General features: G+C 49.8%; 1 pseudogene; it reads right to left on the reverse strand.

Moving 5' to 3' along the window:
• Positions 1-5754: 5754 nt before the first annotated feature.
• On the reverse strand, positions 5755-13497 carry LOC131748420 (cytochrome c oxidase subunit 2-like; annotated as a pseudogene).
• Between the last annotated feature and the right edge of the window lie 6111 nt (positions 13498-19608).

Genomic DNA, 19608 nt, shown 5'->3' on the forward strand with positions numbered 1-19608 from the left:
ACAGGGAAGTTTCTAAGCAACTCTGTGCCAGCTGCACAGAGAAGCTCATACACCCGGCCCCCTCTCAGCCCCTGGGGCTCTCGTGGTCAGGCCCCTCCCACGGTATGGAGCTCAGCTGAGCAGGTTCCTAGCAGCCCCCGGGGCTGTCGTGGTCAGGCCCGGCCCAGAATATAGAGCTCAGCTGAACAGGTACCCAGCAGACCCCGGTGCTCTCGTGGTCACGCCCCGCCCAGAATATACAGCTCAGCTGAACAGGTACCAGCAGCCAACGGGGCTCTCGTGGTCAGGCTCCTCCCAGGCTCTGGCGGTCAACTGGGCAGGTACACCGGCAAGGCTGGGCACACAGGAACTGTGCACGTAGCCCTCATTTCAGAGCACCCCAGCTCACCCTTTGGACAGAGCTGACAGAAACCACCTCAGAGCAGGACCTGAACTAACAAACAGCAGCTCCGGGACAGGTCTGTGACCCTGGGCTTCACTCTGTGCGGCCTCCTTCCCCTGGGTCTTCCAGAGGCTTCCACCGCAGCCGGGGCACCAGGCCTCTGTTTTCACCCACCACCCCTCCTCTCCCTGACTCCTGGGTTCCTCTCATTAGGAGAGGTTCTTCTTGAATCTGTCTCCCACTCATGGACCAGACAAAATGATTAGAAAACAAGCCGGAGCTGCAGCCCCTTGTCTATCTTGACCCTCAGGACCTACACCTGTTCCTTGGACCCGGGCGGTGCAGCCAGACCTCTTTTCTGCAACTTTGAGCCCCTGAGGGGCGAGGATTGGCTGACCTGGGCAGCGTGACCCGGTCGGCCAGCCCTCCCCAGGTGTGCCTGGGCTTAGGTCAATATAAACCCCGCTCCAGGCAGCAAGAGTGCCTGCAGCTGTGCCTGACGCCATATTCTCTGCCCCGTCAGCAGTCTCAGGGCTGGGCTGGTGGGAGGGAGTAGGGCCCACGGCTCTGTGCGTGGCCCGGTGCGAGTGGGGCTCTGCTGGACTTTGTGCAGGAGTTGCCGGGCTGCCACCTGCTAAAGAAGAGGATGTGTCACCCATACCTGCCGCTGGAATTTCTCCCCGGGCAGAGGTGAGCAAGGAAAAAAGCAATGGGGGCCGGGACAGGAGGGGTACGTCAGGCAGGGAAATGGAAAGCTTGCAGGAGAGCTCCCGGGGCCAGGACCATCCTGGCTGGCCTGCAGGCCCCAAGTCGGCCTTCGTGCTGTGGCTGGTGTGGCTCCACGGCCTTTCCTCTAGGTGTTGAAGTCTTTGCACACATTTAGGTGTTTTACCTGGGAAGGGTGGGAACGGTTCAGCAGCAGCTGGCCTGGGGGTCAGCTCCCATTTACTCAGGGCCGTGTCGGCACGGTCCCCCAGCTTTGCAATGAGGACGCGGCTTTTGGGGGGGCTGCTGGCTGCGTGGGATATGATTCCCCACCTCTGACCAACTTCTGAATTGTTTACCAGTGTAGCAAGTGTCCTGATAGGGTTTTCTTCTGTGTAACTAGTGGGTTCTTAATTAGCAGCGTGAACGGTGTTATCAGAGATCCTTAATCAGATTGGAAGTACTTATTCCCAACTTGTATAAGCGTAAAAACCTGGGGAGGCCGTGTGCAGCCGGCACCCTTGGGGATGGGCTTCCGACTGACCCCTCAACGTTCTGGTGTCCAGCCACTGCTTTAGAATTTCTGAGGCCCAATGCTGACTCTAAGGGTTCTGGAACCCAGCCTCTGTTGGCCTTTAATGAGTCCCGCACTTCCAGGGTCTTACAGAGCAGGGTCCGTGTGACTGTTCTGTGATTTCTGTAACAAATGAACAGAAGCTGGGTGGTTTAAAACAAAAGGAATTCGTGCTCCCCCAGTCCAGGAGACCAGACATCTGAGATCAAGGTATTGCAGGATGGAAGTCCCTCAAGAGGCTCCAGGATAGGGCTCTTCCTGCCTTTTCCAGCTTTGGGGGACTCCAGGCGTCCCTGGGCTTGCGGCTGCAGCCTTCCCGTTTCTGCGTTTGTCTTCACGTGGCTTCTCCTCTGTGTCTGTGTCTCTCCTCTTTTGTCTCACAAGGACACTCTCAATTGGATTGAGGGCCATTCTAAGCAAGGTGACCTCACCTCGAGATCCTTAACTACATATACGAAGACGCTTTTCCCAGATATGGTCCTGATCCTGTGTTCTGGGAGCCACATATTTTGGGGCCAGCATTCAACCCATTACCTGTGTATAAAATAACCCTCATTGTAGGAGGTTACCGAGGTCCCGTATAGACTGGCACAGACAGCAGCCAGCAGCCATGTGGGTGGGGGTCTGGGGAGAATGAGGACCGTGGAATCCCCTGGAAAGGATGAAGTCCTGGCTGCATTAGGTGAGCTCTTCCACCACGGGGTCCGTGGAAACAGCCATTCCACTCTGTCCGTGGAAAGGGACCCAGTGCCGAGTGCAGAAATGGTGATATTGCAAAGCTGGCTCTTCTGGGATGTCATCATCAGTAGCATCATGTAACCAGTAACTAGGGGCTTGCAGGAGTCACTCTGGCACGTGATGACAGCGCTGTCATTTTAGGCTCATCAAGCCTAGAATAGGAATATTTGAAGCGTTTGGGAGATTGCGAAGCTTGGTTGTTAAGGAAACTGAGCAGGTTTGTCAAGGAAACTTCTCGCTTCCACTGAAGGCAGGGCTGGGAGAGCTGAAATCCAGGGATCTTCTAAAGGGGCTGCTCTGAAGTACCATCATTTTCTCTCTTGTGCTTCCTCAGGGATCCTTCCTCAGTGCCTGGGGCTCCTGTAGCTCACGTACAAGGGGATGGAGAGCGGGCTCTGTCCAGTCTGAGCCCTGAGTTACCCTGTGAGTCTGCTCGGGACCGCCGTAACCAATAACACACACTGGGCAGCTTGAATAACACGCTTACCTCCCAGTGCTGGATGCTGTCGGCGATCAAGGTGTCTGCACGCTGGCTTCTCCTGAGGCCTCTCTCCTTGGTGCTTAGACAGCCATCTTCTCCCCAGGTCCTCACATGGTCTCCCCCTGTGCCTATCTGGGTCCTAATCGCTTCTTGTAGGACATCAATCCTATTGGATTAGGATCCACCCTAGTGACGTCATTTTTACCTTGATCATCTCTTTAAAAATCCCATCACCAAATACAGACACATCCTGGGGTCCTGGGGGGCCCCAGTGTTACGGAACCGAACATGGGTGTGCTCGCCCAAGTGTAGCAGAGCCAGTCTACTGACACCGGGTGTGGTGGAGGAAGGTGCAGCCGTAATTGTCAAAGTGCCAATACAAGGAGGCCAGGTGGCCTGTGGTCTAATACCCCGAAGTCCTTGACGGATTTCAGTAAAGCCATTTTAAAGGCCAAGTGAAGGAGGGGGGTCGCAGGGTATGTGATCAGCTGGTGCAGGGTTCTCTAGTTGATGGTGAGGTATGGGGCGGTTAACGTTATAAATTCTTAGGCACCAGAAGCTCCGGGGCTACCTGTTCATGATCGTGAAGTAGTTAATCTCTTCCACTTGGTGGTGGAGGAAACATGCGTCAGGCACTGTTATCCAGGTACGTAAGAGAGGAGCTACAGCAGAGGAGGTGGGGGAGGGGTCTGTCCTGGGAAGGCCCCACAGGGTCCTGCTCGGTTACACCTGCTGCCTGGGCTCAGCAACCTGGGAAGGTGGGGCTGCTTCTGGGTGTGGGGAGCTGCAGGATCCCAGTCTTTTGAGGGGCCCGCTAGCCCCCAAGGTGAGATGGGTGTGCAGTGACTGGACGGAGCTGTCTGGCCTGGGAGATGGGTCCGGGCTGGAAATGTCCCTGGAATCATCGCAGGGAGGGAGAGGAAAGGCAACGTGGGGGCCGATGGTCACAGCAGACTAATGCAGGTGACTGCGGTGCTGTTGGAAGCTACTCAGAGCCAGAAAGGAGTGGCCGTCAGGGGCTCAGCTCCATTCTCTTGTTCCTTTGTAAAACCACTGTGTCAGAGTTTGAGATGCCGACAGGAGACGTCTGGGCCCAGTGCTGCCATGGCTTCATCAAAGGGCCCAGGGGGAACACAGAACCACTGCAGGCCCCGCCCATGTCCTCACTGGGAATGAGTCCCATCGGGGTTCCTGGGCTCGCAGACTTCAGGGCACCTCTGTCCTCAGGACCCTCTTCCTACTTCCTCTCACCTGCTGGCCAGAGGCCCCAACCTGGCTCCACCCCCAGGGCCTGGATTCCGAGGCCCAGGAACCCCCAACCTGGCTCCACGCAGGGCCTAGAGTCTGGGACAGCTTAGGAGTCAGCAAGACTCTCACGCTCCTTTATCTGCTTAGGGGTGAGAATGTCTGAATCGCTGCCATTGACTGATTATGGAGGGCTGAGTGTTTCCAGCAGGTGGGGGTGGAAAGATGGGGTGTGAAGTTCCTATGTGTGCAGCGTCTTCCCGGCGTGAAGATCTGTGTGTCCCCCCGGCCAGTCAGCATCCACCCAGGAAGCCCGGATCCAGGATTACGAGGGCAGAGGCTCTCCCCTTGCGTACCTGTAACTTCGCACTCCCACAGCAAGGAGCCTGGCTCCCACCATCTGCCATTTATCTCTGCATTGCTCGTTTCCCGGTTCCATGTGCAGAGGTTTCAGAATTGTCAGCTTGAGTTAGTGACAGAATCAAGGCCTCAGTTAGGGAAAGCATCAGGGCCTGAGTTAGGCACAGCCTCCTGTATTAATGACAGCCACAGGGCTTTTTTTGAAACAGTGTCAGGAAAGTGGATAGAAATGTGTCAGGATATTAGCTCAGGATAGTGTCTGGATTATAGTTATTGATTGCCGCAGGGCCCATGTTAGGGACAGATTCCGGACCTTTGTGAGAGATAGTGTCAAGGCCTTAGTTATGGAGAATATTAGGGTTTCAGTTAAGATAAGATTCAGGACATTAGCTTGGGACAGAGTCAGTTTCCAGGCCAGGGATAGGGTCAGGAAATGACCAAGGGAAAGCCTGAAGAACTTAGTTATTGAGAGCCTCAGGGCCTTAGTTAGGACCAGCGTCACGAACTAAATCAGGACCATTGCCAGGGCTTCCTAAACGGACAGCGTCAGAGCCTAACTAAGGTACAACCAAAGGGCCTAAGTGAGGCCTCTTTGTAGCGCCTGAGTTAGGGACAGTGTCAGGGCATGACTTAGGAGCAGCATAAGTGTCTCTGTGGGGTCAGCGTGAGGGTCATCATTAAAGACCGCATCAAGGCCTCTGTTAGGGAGAGCCTCAGGGCTTGATTTATGGGAAGCAACAAGGTTTAACTTGGACCAATTTCAGGATCTTGGTAGGACCTGGATCAAGATATTAGCTCAGGATAATATCAGAACGTTAGATATTGGCTGCAGCTGGGCCTTACTTAGAGACAGTGTCAGGGCCTGAGTTAGGACGAGCCTCCAGGGCTCAGTGAGGAACTTGTTCACAGCCTCGGGACTAATATCAGGGCCTTATTTAGGAACAGCATGAGGGATTTAGTTAGCATAAGAGGAGCCATTCCTGCAAGCACCCTGCAGGCCAACACAGGCGAATGCAGAAGTGAACCATGCACGCTGCTATGAAGGAATATTGCACAGCAGTTGAGTACGTTATGTTTAAGGTGAGTAGGAGTTTAGAAATTATTTTTTTAAGAGCACTATATTCAAAAGATGAAAGAATTTTGTCCTGAAGAATCTCTTTTGCTAACCTTGACATTTTCAAAAGACAAGGCTAGGTTAAGGTCAAGGGCTAGTGTCAGGTAATGACCTAGGCTTGCTGTCAAGACCTTAGTTACTTAGAGAATCAAGGCTTAATTTAGGACCTGTGTCAGGCCTTCGGGTAGGGACAGCGTCAAAGCGTGACTTAGGTAGAACGTCAGTGCCTGAGTGAGGCCTAGCTTCTGCGCCCTAGCTGCAGACACGGTCAGGGCATGACTTAGGAGCAGCATCAGGGCCTTTGTTGGGGCAGCACTCGGGTCCTAGTTAAAGACATGAGCAGGGCTTGAGTTAGTGACAGAATCAAGCCTTTGGTTAGGGAAAGCTTCAGGGCCTGAGTTAGCCACAACCTCATGTCTTCAGTTAAGGACAGCGACAGGCCTTTCTTTGGGACAGTGTCAGGAAGTTGGATAGAAATGTGTCAGGATATTAGCTCAGGATAGTGTTTGGATTCTATTTATTGATGGCAGCAGGACCCATGTTAGGGACAGATTCCGGGCCTTAGTGAGAGATTGTGTCAAGGCCTTAGTTCCTGAGAGCATCAGGGCTTTCTTTAAAACCACTGTCAGGGCTTCAGGTAAGGACAGCATCAGGGCCTGGCTTAGGGCGAGCGACAGGGCCAGAATGAGGCCTAGCTCAGGGCACGACACAGGAGCAGCATCAGTGCGTTTGTTGGATCAGCGTTATGGTCTTCGTTGAAGACATTATTAGTCTCTGTCTTAGGTACAGCGTCAGGGCTTACTTAGGGACAGTTGCAGGAAGTTGGTAAGAGATGGTTCGGTACGTTAGCTCAGCATAGTGTTAGGACTTTGGATATTGACGGCACCAGGCCCTCAGTCAGGGAGAGGTTCAGGGCCTGACATAGGACGAACATCCAGGGTTTAGTTCGGGACAGTGTCACGGACTGAGTTAGGAGTAGTGTCAGGGCTTTAGTTAGAGACAGTGTCACGGTCTGTGTTGGGTGTAGTGTCAGGGCCTTAGTTAGCGACTGTGTCAGGGCCCCGTTTAGGACGAGCATCTAGGCATCTGTTTAGGACAGTGTCATGGCCTTCGGACTAAATTATGGGCCTGTGTTAGGCACAGCATAAGGGCTTCAGTTAGCATAAGAGTCAGTACCTTTGCGTGGAGAGTTTTAGGGTAAAGTCTAGGGGTCAGGTCAGGAAATTGCCTAGGAATTAGTAATTAGGATTAGAGGGTTATGGTTAGTGTTTAGAGGATTAGGGTTAGAGGGTTAGGGTTAGGGTTAAAGATTAGTGTTAGGGGTTAGGGTTATGGTTAGGGTTAGAGGATTAGAGATAGGGGATAGGTTTAGGGTTAGGTTAAGGGTAGTGTTACGGTTAGGGTTAGAGAGGGTTATAGGGTGAGGGTGAGGGTTAGGGGTTCCGGTTAGGATTAGGGTAAAGATTAGGGTATGGCTACGTGTTAGGTTTAGTGTACGGGTTAGGGTATGGGATATTGTTAGGGTTAGGTGGCGGGGGGGTTGTCGCAGCAGGCGCTGTGTGGGGGCCGGGTGGTCGCACGAGGCGCTGCGCGAGACGGTGGGGGTCGCACGAGGCGGTGCGTGGGGCGGGGGGTCGCAGGAGGCGGTGCGCGTGGCGGGGGGGTCACAGCAGGCGCTGCGTGGGGTTGGGGGGGGCTCGTACCGGGCACTGCGCGGGCCGGGGCCCTTGGCCTGGGCGCGGACGGCGGCGCCAGGTGGGGAACTGGTGCGAAGTGGGGCAGCCGCGTGCCCCGCAGCCGGTCAGCCTGCTCAGGCGGGGAGCACGTGCCCGGCCGCTTACCCGAACGCCGGGGCCGTGGGCGATGCCACCCACCAGGAAGCGGGACGCCTCTCTGGGGGCTTCGGGGCTCCGTCGAGGCCGCCCGTTCCCAGCGAACGCATCTTCCTCCCAGCTGGCTGCATCAGGAGGCCACGGTGCAGGCTGTGGACGTGAGGCCTGAGGCCGGGGTGGCCGACGTCAAGGTCATCCTAAGCGACTCAGCTTACGGCAGGTTCAGGAAGCTCTTTCCAGGATGAAAGGACGCCCAAGGATGGGGGTGGTCCCCGAGGACTGCGGGGGGCTCCCCGGGGGCCGGGGGGCTGCAGCATTCCCGCCTCAGAGAGAAGCCGGCGCCCTGCGTGCGCCCTACACCCCCGTGGGCCTGGCGGGAGGGCCGGTGGGCCTGGGAGCTGGCGTCGACGGTGGGACTCCGAGCGGCTCCGGTTGAGCGTCAGGGGCGTCTGGAGAGCTGACGTCCCGTCCAGGGTGCTTGAGCCGCGAGACCGCAAACGCTGTGTGTGTGCTCGTGAGCCAGCCTTTCCGGTTCTTCCGTGCCGGCCGCCCGGCAGAAGCCCTGCGAAGGCTGGCCGTGAAGGAGGCAGGGCCGGCTTCCCCGTGCGCTCTGCGTCCGCGCGTTCACGGCTGCCAGTCCTCGCCCTTCCCCGCGGTGGCGTCGGGGGTATAATTAAAATGTCTCCCGACAGCCCGGCAAGCAGGAAGGATCTCCCCGTTTGCAGGCGCGGGCGGCCGGGACCAGCCATCACACACCCGTTTAGTTGTCTTTACCCAAAGGAAAACATACAAGTTCAGGCATCTTGTCGACAAGCAGGGAATCACATGCTGGGGCCAAAGTCCCCCACGGTGAGGCAGGACCCCTTCCCGATGTTCCCTTTCCAGAGGGGCTCCAGGGCCCCCAGACAGACGTTCCCGGGATGCAAACAGGCCGGGGGTCCTTCAGCTTAAAGAGATTCACACACATCTCAGGGAGACGGGACACTCTTCGCTGCAGGTTTTCTAAAGGGAAAGCGAATGAGAAGGGCGTTCCCTTGCCCTTTCGGCACCAGGAAAGGGTGTTTTCCTTACCTCTGTTCTGAGCTTGATAGGGGCGTTTCCTGAGTTGTCCCAGGCTCTCAGCACAGCTGGAAGAAGTCTCTGCGCTTCTCCTAAGCGTGTGGGTGCGGGGTGTGCGAGTGACCTTTCCTTGTTTTCTGAGACTCGGTTGTGCACCCGCGGCTCTACAGGGCCCCCCGCTCAGTCCTTGGTGCGCGCAGGCCTTTCACGCCTGCTTCTGTAACTGCCATCCTGTGCAGTTTCCGCCTGGGGCAGTGTGGCCGGCGGAATCGTGTCCGCTACAACGTCCACGTCCTAATTCCAGAGACACGCCCCCGCCCCCGAGGCACCCAGGTGAACCCACCAAACCCCCTCCCCGTGGGTCCCCGTGAACGGGAGGCCGAAGTGAGAGTCGGGGCAAGTGTGAGGACAGACTGGAGTTTGGGCACAGAGGAAACTGACTCTGCGCAGGGCCTGCTGTGAGGTGCAGAGAGGGTCCCGACCCCAGGAATCCGGGGGCTCCAGAGCTGGGAAAGGGACGAAACAGTCCTTCTTGGAGCCTCCAGAAGGCTGAGCCCTGCCAATCCTTTACGGATTCACTTTATTCCCTGTGTGTGTGCTACGTGTGTGCATGTGCCTGTTTGCCTACATATGCTGTGCATGTGCATAGGTATGTGTACTGGCACACGTTAGTGTGTGCGTGGGTACACGCGTGTGTGTGTGTTCATATGCTAGTGTGTGAATATATTTGTGCTGTGCGCGTGCGTATGTTTGTGTGTGTGCTGTGTCTACCTGTGCGCACACCAGTGTGTTTTCTGGAACCACTTGCAAGTTGGTTGCAGACTGAATTGTGCCCCAGATATGTCCACACGCATCTGCTCTTAACATTCCTGCTTTTCCACATAAAGATCAGAGATGTCAGGGATTTAAATGGATGGAGCAGGATGTCCTGACAAAGGTCTGTCTTCCAATGACTGTCACTGTCTGAGTGACATCCTTCACACGTTCTTTAAGCCCCATTCAGGGTCCCATTTAGACCCCATTACATTCAGTCACCTGCCTCAGGTCCCTTATTGCTACAATGTCACAGTTGGAGAGCTAGACCAAGGCTGGAGGTGCTCGTCCTGTTGGCGTGGCCTCCAGGCCCTGAACGTGGCTCCTGTGTTCCCATCTCTCAGGCAGGCTCCGACTTGGATGGGGCACCACATGTTTCATCACAGGGTCCCATCGCCCAGTCAAGGGGGTTCATTCTCCCGAAACTGAGCATCAGGAGTGGGGGAGTGGGTGACATTCCCCACTGAGTCTCCTTCCTGTGAGACCCTGTGCTGTTGAAAGAGCAGGCGCCCTGCCTTTGGGGGTGCGGGGCTGGGGGGTGGCATGTGGCCCACGATGGGTAGGCTGGTCCCCGGGTGGGGCGAGCCAGTGTGCAAGGAGCTCCGTGGTGGGTTCTCCTCTCCAATGGCTTCTGTGCCCCTACCTCTCCCCGTGCCTCCCCTCGAAGACATCACGGTGCCCGGGACGGGAGCCGTGGGAGCCGTCAGCCACTGCCCCCTCTACACACACACACACACACACACACACGCACACACGCACACACGCACACACACATGCTTCAGGGAGGCAGGGCTTGAGCGCGTGGCTCTCAGTGGCCCTGAGCACCCCGCCCGGAATCGGCCAGTGGAATGGACAGACGGGCTCTCCTGGCCCGCACCATGCAGAACTGTCCTGCCTGGGCCGCCTGTGCGGCCGCCTCCTTCTGGAAGCCTGGGAGGCTGGAATCAGGCCACTTCTTGTCTGGCCTGGCCGCAGACTGGGCTGCACTCTAAGAAGTTCTTGGATCACATGTGGATCCTGACCATCAGGTGGCCGGACACACTGGTAACATTTCTGTTCTGCCTGTTGAAATGTTTAATGACAACGATATTGTTCAGTTTCCTGATGTGTGTGTCCAAAGATGAGAGACCCATATGTGTGATCTGTACCTCCTATGAGATCAGCCCTAAGCTAGTTGAAACATGATCAAGTTCTGTCTACACGGTAAATTTAGACCTCTCCATGTGCTGTCTACTGTTTATGTTTAGAGCTGACCATGTGTTGTCTATAAGAAGAAGATTTAGACCTGACCATGTTCCGTGTACGCTAGGAGTATGGAGAGCTGGGAAGAGAGCCGGCCTGGCCTCAGTACTGGGAAGCTCCGTGCCTGCATTTGAAAGTCAGTGCTTAGATGTCTGGGTCTGTAGCCGAGGTGGTCTTGTCTAGGTAACACCCTCTCTTCTGAGTGTGGTGACCTGGTCCTCCCAAGGGCAGTGCTATGGGCAGGGCCTTAGTCTTTATTCCTGCAAGGTTCACCTTCCTTGGGGCTCGTGGATAATCCTCAGGAGGGCTACCTGCTGATTATTCCAATTTACCAGCACGTGCATGGTGCGAAGGGAGGCAGGTTTAGCTGGTGAATTGATTGCAGGGCACGCAGATCGGGCAAAAGGCCGATGGGTAACAGCTGAGGATGCTGCTGAGCTCTCCTTCCTGTCTGCCGTCCCTAGTCAGCAGCGTCCAGAGCTGCCCTTCGGCTTTCAGCCCTGCTGTCCTGTGAGTTTTCTCAACAAGTAAGTGAGACAAGAAAGTGAGACTGTGCCTGCCAGAACCAAGTAATGTGTTCAACTCTAGCATGAAAGCTTTAAAAAGAGGTAAAATCACACAGAACCAAAGTGAAAAGAGGAGGACGTCTGTGGGACAAGTGTGGGGACAGGAGACCCACCTTACACTTTTTCTCATCCCAGCATGTCCCAGGAACCCAGCTTGTTTCCAAATTAGGGAGCCAAGAGCAGAGCTATGGTGCCCTGACCAAGGGGACGTGTGACCCCAGGTGCACAGTCTGGGGAGGTGAGGTCACCCTGGAGGATGTGCACGTGTGACTCCAGTTGGGGGAGTCTGGGGAGGGCAGTTCACCCTGGGACTGTGGACATGTGACCCAGGTGGAGGGGTCTGAGGAGGTGGGGTCACGTGTTGAGAGAGAACGTGTGACTTTAGGTGCAGGGTCTGGGGAGGTGGGTCACCCTGGTGAGTGTGGATGTGTGACCCCAGCTATAGGGTACGGGCACTGTATGGGTCTCACCACATCTGCATGGGTCCGGATCACATGTATGGGGAGACCCCTATGTGCTCCTTGCCTGCAGTGTGTCTTTTCCCCATTGAGATTTCCAACCTCTGCATTAAGTAAGGGTGTTGCCCTGATTAACCGGTGGTTCCTTTTCTTCCCTTAATCTTGTCGTATTCATATGAGGTCATGCATGTTTGAGTGGGGTGCTGCTCTGTGTGCTGGTGAGTGACAATGTTCGGTGGTGTCATATGAATATCATAGCATATCATATGTCTAATCTATGGGGGTCACCACTGCCTGGGTCTCCCTGGACAGAGGTGAGGTGAGCACAGACTAGGCCCCCATGAGAACGGTCTCCCATGTGCCATGTGAGGGCACCGTGATGGCCCCTAAGGTAGGGGAATGTGTTTGGGTCTCCGACATTTGTGATGAACGGGAGTCGAAATGGACTCTGATTTAAAAAGACATTATTTTATGAATTTAAGTGAAATAAAACACACGTCGCATACCCTTTACCATCGTCACCATTTTAAGTGCACGTTTCTGAGGCATCAGATCTATTCACTTTCTCGTGGAGCCATCACCACCATGCCTAGAACTTTTCATCTTGCAAAACCAGCATTCCACAACCATGAAAGTCTCACTCCCCATCCCCTCACACTGGCCCTGGCACCGATGTCCCCTTCAGTCCCTGAGTTGTGGACTCCAGGGCCCCCACTGGAGCGCAATCCTGCAGTGTTTGCTGACGGGTCATTTTGGAAGAGCTGACTTTCAGTCTGAGGCTCTGCCTGTTTGCATCTGAAGAATCTGCATTTCAGGAGGGGATGTATGAGGAAGGGGCGTAGGAGGGACAAAGGTGTCCGGGATGCAGTTGAGTCAGGACCTGATCAGCTGCCTTTTGTGTCCTCTGGTCGCATCTCTTGGTCTGGGCCTCATCTGCATCATCACTGTCCCCGCTGGCACCCCTGGGTGTTGTTGTCTGAGTGAGATTCCCCTGGTGCCCCTGCTCTCCTCCCCTCCTCCTGCTGGTTGGGGAGGGAACTGCTTGCTGGGTGGTCTCTACTCCTGAGGGAAGAAGGACCCTGTAGCATGGACCTGCAGAGTGTGGGTGTGGTCCCCACAGCATGGTGCCCACATAGGACACAACATCGGGGCGTGACAAGTGCTAGGTTGCCTCATCACTGACAGGGAATGTTGCCAAGATCCTGCTCGGGAGGGTGTGGTGTGGGTGGCCTGGGACCCCAGACGTCCATTAAACCAATAATGGCCCATTCCTATCCTGGAGCTTGGAGAGTGCATCCCCATGGGCTCCAGATTCACCCCTCATCTCAGCCATATCCCTCTGGCCTGTCTTTGAACTCAGGAAAATGAGCTCTCTTGTCTACAACATAGGCCTGGTCCTGTTGGTATTAGGATTCTTTAATTTAGGCGTCCTGGGATAGCAGCCCTTTTTAGGCCTGAGAAGGAACAGCTCAGGAGTGTACAACAATTTCAGATGAAACTAATATTCTATGACTCTCTCTAACTCCGTGGTTGTTGACTTCTATTAGTCATTATTCTCCTGGTTTTAGCCCTGATGTGGGGATTACAGAGGAGCCAACATTTAAATCTTCATAATCTGTGTATTTGTAGCTTCAGTATCATTACTGACCCATCGATTTTATGGTTTGGGAAGAGTTATTGATTTCATGTATCATGTAAAGGATTCACAATGATGATAGAGCAATTAAGATTACAATAATGGCTGATAAATTGTTCACATTTTCTCTACCTGTGCATCTATTATATGTATATGAGTTAGTTTAGTTGTCAATGTTAGAGAAATAATATAGAGAACTAGTTTCAAAAATCACTATTAATGTGTGATGATGAGAATGTAAATGTTCTTCCATAATCGGTGATGTTATATCTTGAGATCCTAGATGAAATTGATATGCCTTCGTGATATACAGGATTTTAGCCTCTGATTTAAGTTTGACAAAGCTACATCACTTTTTACTTTTCTCTCATTTATTGAGAAAGACATAATTGTTATGGTGTTGGCTTGAAAGTGGTTGAAAAGGACTTGAGACCTTCCTTATTTTATATTTACATAGGTAGGATCTTGAAACATAGGATATGGTGGAGGGCATTTATGTAACAATTCTAGGTTAGGAGTATCAGTTTCTAGTGCTTAGCCTTCTTGTTTAGATGCAAATGCTTTTCAAAGTATGAAGATTATGATTAGCATTACTGCTGCTATTGAGATGAGTGAGCCAAAAGACACAATATTTCATGTTGTGTGTGCCTCCGAGTAGTGAGACTAAAGTAATGACATTCCTGAGAGGCCAGAAAGTGCTGCGGGAAGTCATATTTACTACTACAAATATACGCGTGAAGTGACTTTTTGCTCATGCTGAGTTCACTGTGTAACCTGAGAATAGTGGGAATCCGTGTAGGAAGCCTCCCGTAATAGTGAAGCCCGCTCCCATGGACATTAGATCATGGAAGTGTGCTGCTACATAGTATGTATCCTGGAGGATAGTGTCCGGGGATGAGTTCACTAAGATGATTCCTGTGAAACCTCCTACTGTAAAAAGAAAAACTAAAGCCTAAAACTCATAATATATTGGAGGTCACATAATATTACCTCCGTGAACAGTTGCTAACCAGGGACTTCCCTGGTGGTGCAGTGGTTAAGAATTTGCCTGCCAATGCAGGGGACACGGGTTCGAGCCATCGTGTGGGAATATTCCACCTGCCGTGGAGCAAAAAGCCCATGTGCCACAACTACTGAGCCTGCCCTCTAGAGCGTGAAAGCCATGCTCTGCAATAAAGAAAGCCTTTTCAGTGAAAAGGCGATGCACCGCAACGCAGAGTCGCTACTGCTCACTGCAACCAGAGAAAGCACACTCCTGTAGGGATAGAAGCAATTATGGTAGCTTTTGCGAAGTATGCTCCTGAGTGGACAGCTCTCCCTATGGTAAATATATGATGGGCCCACAAGAGAAATCCTAAAAAGCCAGTGGGCATGACTCATACTATTCCCAAATAGCTGAAAGGCACCTTTTGTCCTAAATAGTGTGTAATGATGTGTGAATTTATAACAAACCCTGGTAGGCCATGAATACAGACTTCAGGGTGACCAAAGAATCAAAATAGGTGTTGGTATAGGATTCGGCCTCCTCCTGCAGGGTCAAAGAAAGTAGTGTTGAGATTTCTATCTCTTAAGAGTATGGCGATTCTGGCTGCTCGGACTGAGAGTGGTAATTATAGTAATATGGCTATAGTTGGTGAAGATTAAACAAATAATGGTGTTTGGTATTGGGGTATGACTGCTGGTTTTGTATGAAAGACTATAGTAATAAAAGCAATAGCACCAAGAATTGAGGAGACACCTGGTAAATGTAAGGAGGAAATGGTTATGTCCACAGAGGCTCCTGCGTGGGCCAGGTTGCAGGCTAGAGCTGAATACACGATCCACTGGTACCAGAACGAGCTTCTACTATTGGTGATATGAGTAGGAGTAAGAACGATGGGGGAAGTAGTCAAAAATTTACATGGTTTACTCGGGGAAATGCTACCTCAGGTGTGCGAGTTATTAGTGGCCCAAGTGAGTTTTCAAACCCTGCAATATAAGGGGTACAACAATAAAGAAAATTATTACAAGTTCAGGGACTGTTATGACCACGTTACAGATTTGTGCGTCTCCAAGTAGCGCTCCAGGTTAGCATAGCTCAGCCTGGATTAATATTCTTAAGGTGCTGCCTGCCACTCCAGCTCAAGCACCAGATAGTAATTATAAAATGCCGATATCTTTGTGATTTGTTGAAAATAATCAACAGTGTATGAACAGAGGTAAAATGACTGAGCTAGCATTCGACTGTAAATCTGAAGACAGAGATTGAGCCCTCTTTCTCACAAACCCTGTGGTGAATCAACAAGTTGAATTGTAATTTCAGAGAAGCAGCTTCAATTCTGCCAGAGATTTTCCTGCCTTTTTTCTTTTTTTCTTTCTCAAACGAAGAAGAAGCAGATTGAAGCCAGTTGACTAGAGGATTTGCCTGTTAACTAAAGTTTCCTGGGGTTAAAACTCATCAGTCTCCTAAAGATTTGGCTTAACTACAATGTTTGCTTTACATTCAATTGATGTAGGAGGAAGTCTTTCAATCCTTATTTTTAGAAATTAAGTAAATTTTACTTGTTTTGGGTTATGAAAGCTCTTGGTCTGAACTAACCTAAATTCCTAGTCCAGCACGGATGGAATGGGTGTTATGTGGAGTAATTGTCTGGGTTTTATGATTAGTAATGATAGGAAGGTTATTTCTTTGAATGTTCAATGTGCTTTGTTTTTGTGTTGTTTCATGAAGGGAATACAGTTAGTGATGTGGAGTATGTTAGCTGCAAGTAGAAATATATGCTGAGCACTGCTGTGATGGCTATTAATGTTGGTAGAATGATGTTGTCATTTTTGTTATCTCTTGGATAAGTATTCGTTTGGGTAAAAACCCTGATAGTGATGGACTGTGTCCTAATGATACTATAATGGTGAGGAAAAGGATTGTGATGGGAGGTGTTTTACCTCATGTGTGTGATAATGACACTCTTGTAGTCCATGCTCTGGGCATAAATAAGAAGAGAGTGTTGTTATGATATAAATTAGTATGTTTAGGATTGTTATAATCGGAATATACTTTATAATAACTGTTATTCATCCTATATGGGCAATTGATGAGGAGGGTGTAATTTTTTCCAGGTGAGTCTGGCTAAATCTCCCTCAGCCTCCAGCTATGATTTATAATATCACTATGATTAATAGTATATTTAGGTTGATGGATGGTGACATGTGGTATAAAACTGACAGGGGTGCACTTTTGTCATATTAATAGCATCAGGCCTGCTGTTCATGGGACGCCTTGCGTGACGTGAGGCACTCAGAAGTGAAATGGGGAAAGTCCTACTTTTGTGACAAGGGCGATTGTCATGAGGGTGGATGCTGCTGGATGAAAGATTTTTGTTATTCATTGTGTTCCATGACCAGAGTATATTAGATTAATGATACTAGCCATTATAAGTAGTATTGGTGTGGTGGATTGTTTTAGGAAATATTTGTTGGATGTTTCTGTAGCTTATGGGTTTGTGTTTTTTATTAGAATGGGGATACCATTAACCAGTGTGAGCTTCGTATACAATTATATTTCCTGTGATAATGGTCAGTAGAATGATAGTAAAAACAATGAGAGTTTATTAGTACAGGAAGGATCTACGACAACATGTTGGGGGTATGGGCCTGAAGCTTACCTCGTGAACCTTAGTATATAGCATGTGCTGTAATGTGGTAACATGGAGAATATAAAATCCTTAGGAAGAATTCAATTCCAGGAATAAGAGCATTGAAACCTCTATAATTTACTCTATCACAGTAACTCTTTTGTCAGACATATTTCTTAAGTTTGTGGTGGGTTGCCTGGTATGATGACAGGTAGTGAAAACTCTCATATACATCGGGCTAATGTTAGTAGAAAAAAAATTTTTATACGAGATGTAGACGTTGATCATATCAAAATTGTGGGTAGGATGCTCAAATTCATAGAAAGGAGATTGTTAGATGTGTTTTAATGATGACTTGGGGTGTATATAATTCTGGCACCTAGGGATTGTCGAATGCTCCTACAAATGGATTGTTGTGGAAATGTTTATTATAAGGAAATTGACATATTGTCTAGCAAGGAAGAGGTGAATGGGCCTGCTACATCTTCTACATTGAAGTCATACACAGGTTTTGATTCTATGTCTGTTGAATCAAGTGAGGCTTCATTGAATCTCTGCTACTGCGGAGATAATAAAATTCTGAGTAGGGGTCAGAAGAAAATAGTCATAGGTGTTCCTGTGTAATAATTACTGTTGAAAGTGTAAATGATCCATTTATCAGTAAGACTGAGGATAGAATAACTGCTACATTACTTCATATGAGATTGTCTATGCTACTGTCCCTAGAGCTCCAGTGAGTGAGTATGTTGAATGTGAAGCTCATCCAGAACTGAGGATGGAATAAATGGCTAGGTGTGATATGGCTAATATAAAGAGTATGCCTACATTTATATTAATTAGTGGCTAAGATATGGGAAGAGGAATTCATGTTGTGAGAGCCAGGGTTAAGGCTAGCATTGGGGCAATAATATATAAATTGATGCTGTTGATGGACATAGTGGGTCTTTAATAAGTAATTTGAATGCCTCAGCAATGGGTTGTAATAATCCATGTGGGCAGATGATTTTTGGCCCTTTCTGGATTTGTATATAGCTTAGGATTTTCCATTTAGTTAATATGAGGAATGCTATGGTGAATTAAATTGGGTAACTTGTGAAAGAGTGTTGATTATAAACATATTCTTAGGAAGAGGACTTGAACCAGTGCAGATAAAAGTTTCAGTTTTACATAATTACCGGGCTCTGCCACCGTAACAAACCCTGCTGTACGGTAGGGTATGTATAAATTAATTGAATGTAGATTATGTCATCATTTAGTTTGAAGACATTGTGTAAAGTAAGCCGTATTGCTCTTGTCCTTTCATACTGGAAGAAATCTGCAATAGACAGAAACCAACCAGGATGGCTCCAGTCTGAACTCAGATCACGTGAGACTTTAATCGTTGAACAAAGAGACAATTAATAGCAGTTATACTACTGAAATGTCGTGATCCAGCATCAAGGTCAAAAACCATATTGCCGATATGAACTCTAGAATACAATTACACTCTTATCCCTAGTAAAACTTGTTCCATTGATCAGTGTTTGAGAAGAAGAGGTGATACAGAATTTTGACTAGCTGGTCTAAATTGTAATCACTCAGAGGTGATTTTATTCTCTAAAAATAAATGGCGCACGGGCTCAAGGTGCACCAGCTTCAGTAGTTGTGGCACGCAGGCTCAGTAGTTGTGGCCCACTGGCTTAGTTGCTCCGTTGCACGTGGGATCTTCCCAGACTAGGGATCGAACCCGTGTCCCCTGAATTGGCAGGCGCAGTCTTAACCACTGCATCACCAGGGAAGTCCCAGAATCGCCGTCTCCCTTTTAATACACCTTAAGCCCAAAGAATCCATGGAAGATTGTTACAGATAATAAGAGAATAAAATATTGTAAGGACTATAACAGAAGCATATAATACACTGTTCATATAGACACATCCCAAGCAGTTACAAAGTATATTAAAAAGGAGGCTGCAATTTTCAAAGAGTAACATAAATTATACCCACAAACTCCCAATCTTTCCTGAAACGTTGCAATCTGAAACCCTATTGGAAGGAAGCAGAACATTCCAGGAGACATTCTACAAATGAAGGACTCTAAACCCTGTGGGTGGATAAGGAATTCTGGAAGGAAGGTATCCTCACCCAAGGAGAGCATGATCCTATACTTTTGTCACATCACATCCCTGTACAATTCTCATTGATGTCGGTCCAGGCATTCCCAGTCCTCTTGAGAGAAATCTATGGGCACATCCTGGGATGTCAGCAGTCCCTGAAATTAAAAGTACACATGACATGTGGCCACGGGAAGAGTTCGTAATGTGACCCAAGAAGAAAAGAGCAAATTAAGAGAACTGGTTTTAATTTAGAAGAGTGTCTTCTATTATCCACATATATATATATATATATATATATTTTTTTTTTTTTACAAAGTAACTTTCTCTATTTCTAACTACAAAAAAGAGTATGTCATGTGATCCATAAAACCAGTATAGAGACGATAGTTATCTGGAAAAGAAATGATAAAATGGTGGTTTCAACACGGACATATGCATTTTTGAGTGTTTTATTTATATCAAACTGGATAAAATGTGCGTATTTCTCAGACAGAAAAGACATGTCGAGGTAGAAATGTACCCTTCAACTATTCATGGGTCCACAAGTACACTGTAGAGAGTGTAAAATTGCAGATTCTGATACAGTAGGGCTGGTGGGCCTGAGTTCTATTTTTTTAACAAGCTCATTTTTAACTAGTGATGCCACAGTCTCTGATTCATTAACGACAATTGTGAATAGCAGAGACATAATAAGGAAAG

The sequence above is a fragment of the Kogia breviceps genome, chromosome X (assembly GCF_026419965.1).
Source record: "Kogia breviceps isolate mKogBre1 chromosome X, mKogBre1 haplotype 1, whole genome shotgun sequence".
NCBI lineage: Eukaryota > Metazoa > Chordata > Mammalia > Artiodactyla > Physeteridae > Kogia > Kogia breviceps.